The 9539-nt window shown below is 41.4% G+C and overlaps 2 non-coding genes across 2 annotated transcripts; both read right to left on the minus strand.

Annotated features, from left to right (window-relative positions):
- Positions 1–6700: 6700 nt before the first annotated feature.
- On the minus strand, positions 6701–6774 carry TRNAT-AGU. The gene has a single exon. It is a non-coding gene; the product is annotated as a tRNA-Thr (tRNA).
- An 11-nt stretch (positions 6775–6785) lies between these two features.
- On the minus strand, positions 6786–6878 carry TRNAI-UAU. Its single transcript is given in 2 exon segments — positions 6786–6821; positions 6841–6878. It is a non-coding gene; the product is annotated as a tRNA-Ile (tRNA).
- Between the last annotated feature and the right edge of the window lie 2661 nt (positions 6879–9539).

A 9539-nucleotide genomic window follows, 5' to 3' on the forward strand; every position in this document is an offset into this window, starting at 1 on the left:
ACGACCGAGTTTCCCATCACGTCCTGCAAGGGCCCCACATTACCCGGGACCTTCTTTTTACCCCCTACGTATTTAAAAAAGGACTTCTTATTGTCCTTCATCTGGGAAGCTAGTCCCAGTTCCATCTGTGCTTTGGCCTTCCTGACTACCCCACTACATTCCCGAGCAAATACAGGATAGTCCTCCCTGATGATGACCCCTTCTTTCCATTGGGTGTAAGCCAATTGGGATCCTTAAAGGAAAAAAACAGTCTTTCTAGTACTCCAAACTCTTTACGTTCCTATGTGCCTCTCATCACCATAGTATCTGAACCCATCCTGGTTATGTATGGATTTATTTTCAAACTCCATTAGAAAAAAAAGGAAGTGCTATTGTCTCCCATATAAGAGATGGGGATTTATAGCATAGAGAGATTAAATTATTTTCTAAAATTGTGCAGAAATGTCTGGTCTGAAAATCAAACCCAGGCCTCTGGAGGCCTCATCATACCACGTGTCTATCTTGCCTGTTTAGACTATAAACTCTTTGAGGTTGTGGGATAGACTCCCAGGCCACATCCAGATCAGTGCAGCCATGCAGTATGTCACACCACAGACACATATATGGCACCACTTAACACACATTTAGACGTTCTCTGTGCTGCAAGGGAGTGCTGCCTGTGCTTGGGCTGCTCTGTTTTTGTTTTGTTTTGTTTTCCCTTGCGGGCTTTTTTGACCCCTGGATATCCAGGATAAAAAAAAAAAAAAGTGGAGCAGGTCATGCATAGGCAGTGCATGCCGCCCAAAAGCTGAGCTGTGCTGCAGCTGTTGGCCAGGCTTCATGAGGCAAAATAGCCACTTCTTCAACCTTGGGAGGCCCCCAAAACCCCAAGTAAGGTTGTTGGAGCCAGCCCAGTACTGGCCCTGGCCTCCCCTACCCCACCCGGGGCAACTTGCTGCTCACTAAAATGCATGTGGCACAGGTGTTCCCTAGGGATGAGTAGCGGCAGCATGAGGTGCGCCACCACTACTTGTCCCTAGGGAACCAAACGTACATCCACGGTCATCTGGACATGCCCCCATGGAGTATTCATCAGCACCTAATAGGGGTGAAATCAGGGGTCCTGATTTCAGGCAAGGTATCTTAATCCCAACATCATAGGAAAACAAAACAACAACCCCCCCTAATAATACTAATTAACTCTTTTCAGCTGGACTGTATTGACATTTGTGAAAATTCAGAGCATTTTGAGGGAGGAAAAATACCAATTTTGAAACTCAGTATATGTTTCTGAGAAGATATTTTTGCCCAGTGATTTGATAGTTTCCAAACATGAACTTAAAGGAAATATTGCAAATGAAATTACAGAGAGTTCACACTGTTCTTTCATTTTCTAATATTATTGCAGTTTTTTCCTAAGTCATGTTTCTTATGAAAAAGTTAAGCTTGGGGTCAGAAAAAAAAATGGCCCCCAGAAACTTATACACATCATTTTGCAAAGCCCACTTTATAGATTTGGGGTAGAAATAAGGACAACTTTTTCATTAGGGACACCCCTTACACATAATTCAATTTTTAACCCCAAATCACATCAGACAGTTTTAAAGATCGAGTGAGTTATGACATGGATCTGTTTGGGAGAAAATCAAAACTAACTGCAACTGGCCCACTCATCTATAGTGTGAGTATTTTTCGGTTGGCTGTTATGGGCAAAATCTGAACCGATCCCATAAGTGCTTAAAGGGGACTTGGGCAGAATTTAGGCAATTAAGGGTGCAATTAATGCACCTTAAGGTTACTGCACATTAAAATAAGGTGCAGTAAACTGTACTTGGGGACACATCTACATGTGTGCCCGCGTTGGGAGCAAATCTGCTTTCAACAGGAGCACTTGAGATGAGGGCTGCTCCTGCCCCAATGCCCTGTTATACCCCTCTGCAGCAGCCAATGGGAGCCTCAGTCTTCGCCAATGCCATCCCTAGAAGGGGGCACAGGGGTCAGTCCTGGGCTCTGGGAAACAGTGGGGTCTAGGGCTGTGCGAAGCTTTGGTTGGGGTATGTAGAAAAAACATTTAAAGCTGCATCTATGGCCAAATCATTGATTCTGTGGATCAGCATCAATTCTTTAGATTTGGATTCAGCCAAATTGAATCAAGACAGTGATCCAAATTAACGAATCGAATCACTGTCCCCCAAATCGGGCAGAATCTGAAACTGAATCGAATGCAGCCAAATTTGCACACCCATACTATGCATGCCATATCAGTACAACAAAAGACGGAACTTAATTATGATGCCACAAACCCCAGAATGTGACAGGTTTGTGACAGTAAGGCCCAAAGAATGGTCCAGAACTGCCCTTCTTCAGCGGTCCCAACACCCATGCCTCCATTTTAGGCTCCAGTCCAGACTTCTGAGGATGATGTGAAATCCACCTTGATTAGCTAGGTTCCTAGTTAAGATTAGGAAATGGGAGAATAATAGAATCATAGAAAATTAGGTTTGGAAGGAACCTCAGGAGGTCACATCTAGTCCAACCCCCTGCTTGAAGCAGGACCATCCCCAAGGAGATCATCCCAGCCAGGGTTTTGTTGAGATAGGCTTTAAAAACCTCCAAGGATGGGAGATTTCACCACCTCTCTGGGTAACCTGTTCCAGTGTTTTACTACCCTCCTAGTGAGATTTCTTTTTTCCTAATATTCAACCTAAACTCCCCTTGCTGCAACTTGAGACCATTGCTCCTTGCTCTGTCAAATCCCCTCTCAGTTTTCTCTTCTTCAGACTAATTAAGCCTAGTTCTCTCAGCCTCTCCTCAGAAGTCACGTGGCCCAGCCCCATCACCGTTTTCCTTGCCCTCTTTGGGCTTTGCAATTTGTCCACAATTGGGAGCTCTGGGTTCTAGCTCATCCTCCACCTGGGAATGGGGTGGGATATAACTGATTTATTTCAATCTTTCCAACTTTCCTAACAAAGAATGTCCATGTCAGACATGGAGAAGGTAGCTTGGGTATAAAAAATCACCTAGAAAGGTAGAACAGGAAAAGAGCCAATATCCTCAGCCTGTAATGTAATACTGTTGCTGTTTCAAAAATAATTGCAGTTAAAGACATAGTGCAGCTCCATACCCAGGGCATCCTTGTGGCACCTGAGGTCGTCTCTTTCCTTTTATGTCTGTTGTGGTAGCAGAATCAGCTGCTACTATGGTAATGGCTGCCTTTCTTCCCCTCCAAAAATTCAGCACTTAGGCTCCTGCCCTGGTCACCCTCTCTCATCTACACCACTGCGTGAATCAGTTGGGTTCAAATATAGATAGGGGATGCATGGGGATATGTGCTGGAGAAATTGTGGTGAGAAGGGTGATTTTACAACTGATTGTCTTAAAATCCAAACGTTTGTCCAGTCTTTAGTAAGTCTCAGGATGTAAACCAAATCTCACAAATCGTTGGATGTTTATTATCAAATGATGCTTTAATAATCATCTGGAGCTTCCTAGTGTAAATGATCGCACTCAGGGAAATCAAGAATGAATCTTATTTGCTAATATCCACTAGAATACTATTTTTTTTTCATGTAATACAGTAAAAAAAGGTCCAACTCTTATGGTTCCAAAAAGGGAAGAGAGATGTTTTGATGCATTTCTTTTTTCCCCCTGTAACTGCATACCCCAAGTAAACAAATAAATACAATGGTATCCATTTATTCAAAAGGCAGTCATCTGCAAAGGAACAAAAGAATAGGAAAGAAAAAAAGATCAGCAGCACACTTATCTATTTTTTTATTATTACTATTGGATAGACACGCCTGGGTTGATATATATGAGTAGAGTCAGTTTCACTCAATTTAATAAAATCACCAGCAACAACACATTTTAGCAAGTGTAAAGAGGCTCACTCTGGTATGGTAACACTCTGTTAAATAGAGATATTTGATGATTATATTACAACATAATGTTACTCTAAACAAAAAATATATGCTCATTGTTGTAATGACTATGGCTTTGTTGCTCCTATTTACATGGGCATGATTTCTACAGCTGTAAAACATCTTAAATAAATAAGTTGTAATAAATGTGTAGATGGGGGACAACTTTTTGCAGGTCACACTGAGGATTTTCCTAATTTCATGTTATTGGAATTGCATCCAAGAGCAGAATAGAGCCCTTTCAGTGAAAGCGATTTCTCAGAAGTAGAATTTGGCTTATGTAAAGCTATAAAGTTAGCTTCTAAGAGCTGGGATCACTTCAGTGGCGCTGTTGTTATAAGGGTTGTGTACAGTAAAATTGAAATAAGACTCTCAAGAGCTGTACTTCTTATCTGGGCCTTCCTCTTTTTAATGTCTTCTGGTAGCAATTCTCCCCATGTTGTTACCTTTTCTCTAGTCTTCTGCCTTCCCCTTTTAAAATTTATTATAGAAAAAAAAAATATATATATATATATGATCATTGAGCCTGTTTCCCCTACTCACTGTAAGATTGTTCCCTACAGCATATTTCCTGGTGCTTTATCTATATCTACAGGTGTGATAGTAAAAGAGTATAATTTGATTTCACAACTGGTTGTGATACTGCAGGCTAACTCTTCTAGCTTTCAGCCTTCAAGGACCCAAATATGTGACTTGAGCCTTTGAAATATGTGGCAAATATATAAAATGAAAGATTCAGCCCAAGCAGCAGAAGAGGTGTATAAGAGTCTGTAGGGATGGAAGGATGGTTAATAAAGGGAGATCATTTTCTCTTGCACTGAGGTCTGACCTATTTTCAACCGCACGCTAGCCCCACAAAACTTGCATTTGCATATTTTGGGCTTGCAAATAAATGGTGGAAGTAGTTTTTAGAAGTTACTGGGAGAGGCTTAAGTATTTAGGCTAGTGTGGAATCATTCCTCCACTGGTCAACTGCAAAGTACCGTTGTTTTATTGACAGCAATAGAACTTTGACCATTGGTATAAACTGATGGTCTCTGGCAAGCAGTTACCAAACTTTGCACCACTACTTATTCCTATGGAGGAAAAAAAAATACGCTGATCTGATTCTTCTGAGGAACAAAAGATGCTCATAAAAAGGGAGCTGGACCATTTCTTGTATATTACCATTTCAGTTTCCAGTTCCTTGTTTGCCCCCATGTGTTTTGCAAGGATAATGACGCATTTTGTGGGTAGAATTCCAGCCCTGAAGATTTTGATTCCAAATGTTGTGATATAACACAAAACTGAAACAACATTTCTATCTTCCAGGCTTAGAAATTGGGGCACTGAAACTTGAAATATATATATATATACATACACACACATATATATATAATTTCAAGATATATATTTACTTGAAGCCCCTGCTTCTATCCTTTTGCCCCTTATAACCTTTCTTGACAGCAGTGAAAATTATTAACTTAGTGTTTGTTGTCATGTCTCTTGGCTACCTCTAATTGAAATGAAGGTATTCTAAGTGGCAAAATCAGTTACGAAACCCTTCCTATGCCTGTTTTGTGTAATTATTATCATAGAATTCAGCACTCTGAGAACGGATCATTTAGTTCTCGGAAGCATTTAATCTTTGATCACATTTTGTAGTGGGACAATACTTGATAGTTGCAGAATATGAAGATAACTAGAAATTATTTATTGTATCAAAATGTTGATATTGCCAGAAGAGTTTGAGATCAGGATTACCTTTCACAGAAAATTAACTGGAAGGAGTAACTTAATCTGAAGAAACTATAGACCTGACACTTAAAAAAAAAACCAACCCCCTCCTCTTCCCTTCCTCCCACCCCCATATTGAATAAAACCACACTTGAGCTCTCAAGCTTAAAGGAGGTCTTTCATTGTGAACAAGTAATGGAAAAGATGGTTTAATAAAAAATAAAGGTATTACATTATTTTGGGCAGACTGCATAGTGATACAGCAATGATTAGCTTCATTAAGAGGTTACGTTCTTGACCATAAAATCATTGTATTTATTTTATTCAAAGGTGGGAACAGACTATAGGCTCTAGGACTCATGTTCATCAATCTATCCCTAGTAAGGTACCTTAACTCAATGGATACATACAAACAGTAAAGCAATAGATTTGTTGACTGCATTTTAGTATTGAGTAACTATACATGTCTATTCAAGACCAACTCTTGAAGTCTTCAATTAATTACTTTTCATTCTTTATTCATGTAGCTCTCTTCCTGAAGTCAGTTATGACTACCTAAGTAGAAGACTGTCAAAACTGCATGGAAATGAAGGCTGATCTTGACTGTTAGATAGTTGTTCTGAGTTTTAGGAAACTTGAATTCAAGCCCCTGTTCTTCCAGGGACTTCTTTTATGAACTTGGGTGAATCACTTTAGGTCTATTGTGGCAGGGTGATGTTGATGCCTGCCACTTTAAGGGCTGAGTCAAGCAGCCGGCAGTTGCTTGATTGCAGCGGCCATTTTAGAACCATGGCTGCCTATATAAACAGAGCAGTTTTCTGCTGGCATCCAGGCACGAAATATTCATAGTTTCATAGTTTCTAGGGTCAGAAGGGACCTGAGCAGATCATCTAGTCCGACCCCCTGCCACGGCAGGAAAGAGTACTGGGGTCAAATGACCCCAGCAAAATGTTTGCCTAACCTCCTCTTAAACACCCCCAGGGTAGGAGCCTGCACCACTTCTCTTGCAAGCTGGTTCCAGATACTAGCCACCCTGACTGTGAAGTAGTGCCTCCTGATATCTAACCTAAAAAACCTCATTTTCAAGGTACCACTGGGATTTGAACCCAGAATCTCCTGTTTACTAGACAGGTGCTTTGACCAATTAAGCCATGGTACCTCTTAATCCTATGCTCCAGGTGAGGCTTGAACTCACAACCTTGGCATCACTTCCCCAGTACTAGGCTATAAGTACCATGTGCTAACCCATTGCACCACTGGAGCTGGTTGTTTGATTAAGCTGCTGTATGAGGACATGTACAGATAGGAGCAGGGGTTTTTTTTGGTTCTGGGCATCACCTAAAACCACACCCTGCTGGGAGTGGGTGACTTGGTGGGGCCCCCAGTGGCATGGGAGCCTCCAGGAAAATACCGAACCAGTTACCAATCCAGTGGAAGGCAGATTGGGGCACCTCAATCACCCCTAGCCCTCACATCACCGTGGGTAGCAGTTGTGGCCAGGCATGGCTATAGCCACCTGAGTCTCCACCAGGGAAGGAAGCCCCGTAGTCCCAGTGAGGGGGTGGAAGATATGGAGCCCCAGTAAGGGTAGGTCCTCAGTGGAAGGATAGAGATGTGGAGCCCCAGTAAGCGGACAGATGTAGAGCCCCAGTGAGGGGGAAACCAGAGGGCTGGGAGCCTGGTGTGTGTGTGAGAGTTTGCAAATGGCAATCCTGGAATAGGAAAAGATGGACATCTATTCCAGTCTAATCTAGACTAGTGATGATTACCTTTGGTTCGAACAAAGACATTCTAGTGCAGGCTGAGTAAAGTCACCCTGGTGTAGAGGTTTACATCATCCATCTGATCCTTTTTTTACACTGGCATAAAGCCTGATTATACTGCTCTCCACTCCTACTAAATTCCAGCTGTCAACCTGTATGCTGCCCAAGATCTGGGCCATAGTGGGACTTGGTTTTCAATTGCATTAAGGTGCCTACTGTTATCTACGGAGGTTCCTAATTGCCATGGATATCACTTCTCAGGGGAGTAGTGGAAAATGCATTAGAAGTTATTAGATGTGAAGATTCATCTTAGGCAGCCCCATTACTAGTGGTATAAGGATTTTACTGGTATTCATTTAGGATAACCTGCACTGCTCATGAATGATAGTGATTGCCGTGTCTCCTTTTCACATGAACCAGCATAGGGGGTGCTCATCCAATACTGCATTTAAAAAAAATTTAAAGGAGGTTAATGGGCTATTCTATGTCCTCCTGAAACCCAGTGGCTCTGGGAACTGGTGATGAAGCCTCATGCCTTACAAACCATGGTCTAGCTTATATTTCAGGCCCTTGTCTTGAATGAAATACCTAAACCTCATGTATACAGTTACCTCACTCCAATATATCCCACCCAACTTACACTCCTGACTGAATGTTTGGGATGTATGTTTCTTGCTGAACATACGCCCCAGAACTGGTGAGCAATTGGCCATCACATATAGCTTACTTACAATAATATAACTTCGGACTTATCTACATGTCACCCTATGGTGATGTTGTTACTACGCTGTGCTTTAGTACTTCCAAAAGGCACAGTAACTGCCCATATGGTGCCACGCACATGACGCAGTTAGTTTTTGCCACTACTTTGTCATAGCAGCACACTCAAAATGGGGAGCGTTGCCACTATGGTGAAGTAGCTGCTGGTCACATGTAGACCCGTGTCACCATAACGAGTCACTACGGTGACGTAAGGTGATGTGTAGATGTGCCCTTTGTGGCTGTAGACTGTACTTTAGACTCTACTTTCAGTGGAGTCTGTCGATTCTGGATTGGCCTCATCAGCCATGTTCGGACACAGGTAAGATAATCATGAAAGGCAACCATCTGCGAAGGATTGTCAAAGAAGTGTGTACATCTGCCTCTCTTTTTTCTACAGTGACAAATGTAATAGAAGCTATTATTACAGAAGTAAAATACTTGTGGAAATAGGATAGACTATGTAAGGCCAACAAGAGCACTGGCATTTCACCTATGAATGAAAAGCTAAGGTCTGTGAGCTAGTTTATTAACCTAAGTTTACTCTCCAGCCCCTTGGCGTAGATACATACGCCCTGTTTTGTTTTGTTTTTTTAAATCCTTCTGAAATATATGTAAGGACACAATTTATCCGCAGCCCAAGTAACGGCTTTGCAGCAAACATAGGGGAAGTGGGTACTGCTTTTTGGATTGCGTGTGTGTTTGTTGACATAATGGCCCTTTTGAATTCACGGTGTGTAGGCAGTGTGGGCGCAGTTTAAGCATTTTCAATATAACATTACAGTGTGAAAGGAAGGAGGAAAAAGGCATGCATCACTCTGAGAGAAATGATACTGAGAATAACTAGGAAAAAAAAAAACCTAAACGTCTTCTTCATGCTAAGATTCACAAAGTAATTCCATGGCAGAAGAGTCAAGGTAAATATTTACTCCAAGTTTTCTTGGAAGCTGCAGGTGTCAGCATCCCATACTATTTACTGTTTTAATATTTATCTCATTCCTTTGTATATTATTCTCATGACCATTATTTCCAAAAAGGTATATTATTTCTCAAAACTAATAGAGTGGGCTCAGGGTTAGGTTTCAAGCTGAAAAAAACAATATTATTTTTTACTTGGAGAACTCCCTGCTCCCCCCATCTTTCAATGGTAAAAAGTGGCTTCTTTTTTAATAGTACCAGTGGAATTCATAGGGCTGGAAAGAGCAGGGTAAGCAGAGCTGTGAGCTAAGTTTGCATGGGAAATCTATATAAGAATATTAGGATCAAGTGGCAATAGAAAGTTTAAATCAAAAGGCAAAAACTGATCAAATACAGGAATCCAGTAAACCTGTCATTTGGCTGTAAAGAAAATGTGTTTTGCTTTTTCCTTTCACTAAAAAATAAGAAACGATTCTGTTTTTAT

This window comes from Crocodylus porosus, unplaced genomic scaffold (genome assembly GCF_001723895.1).
Source record: "Crocodylus porosus isolate Cpor-Errol unplaced genomic scaffold, CroPor_comp1, whole genome shotgun sequence".
NCBI classification, from domain to species: Eukaryota; Metazoa; Chordata; order Crocodylia; family Crocodylidae; genus Crocodylus; species Crocodylus porosus.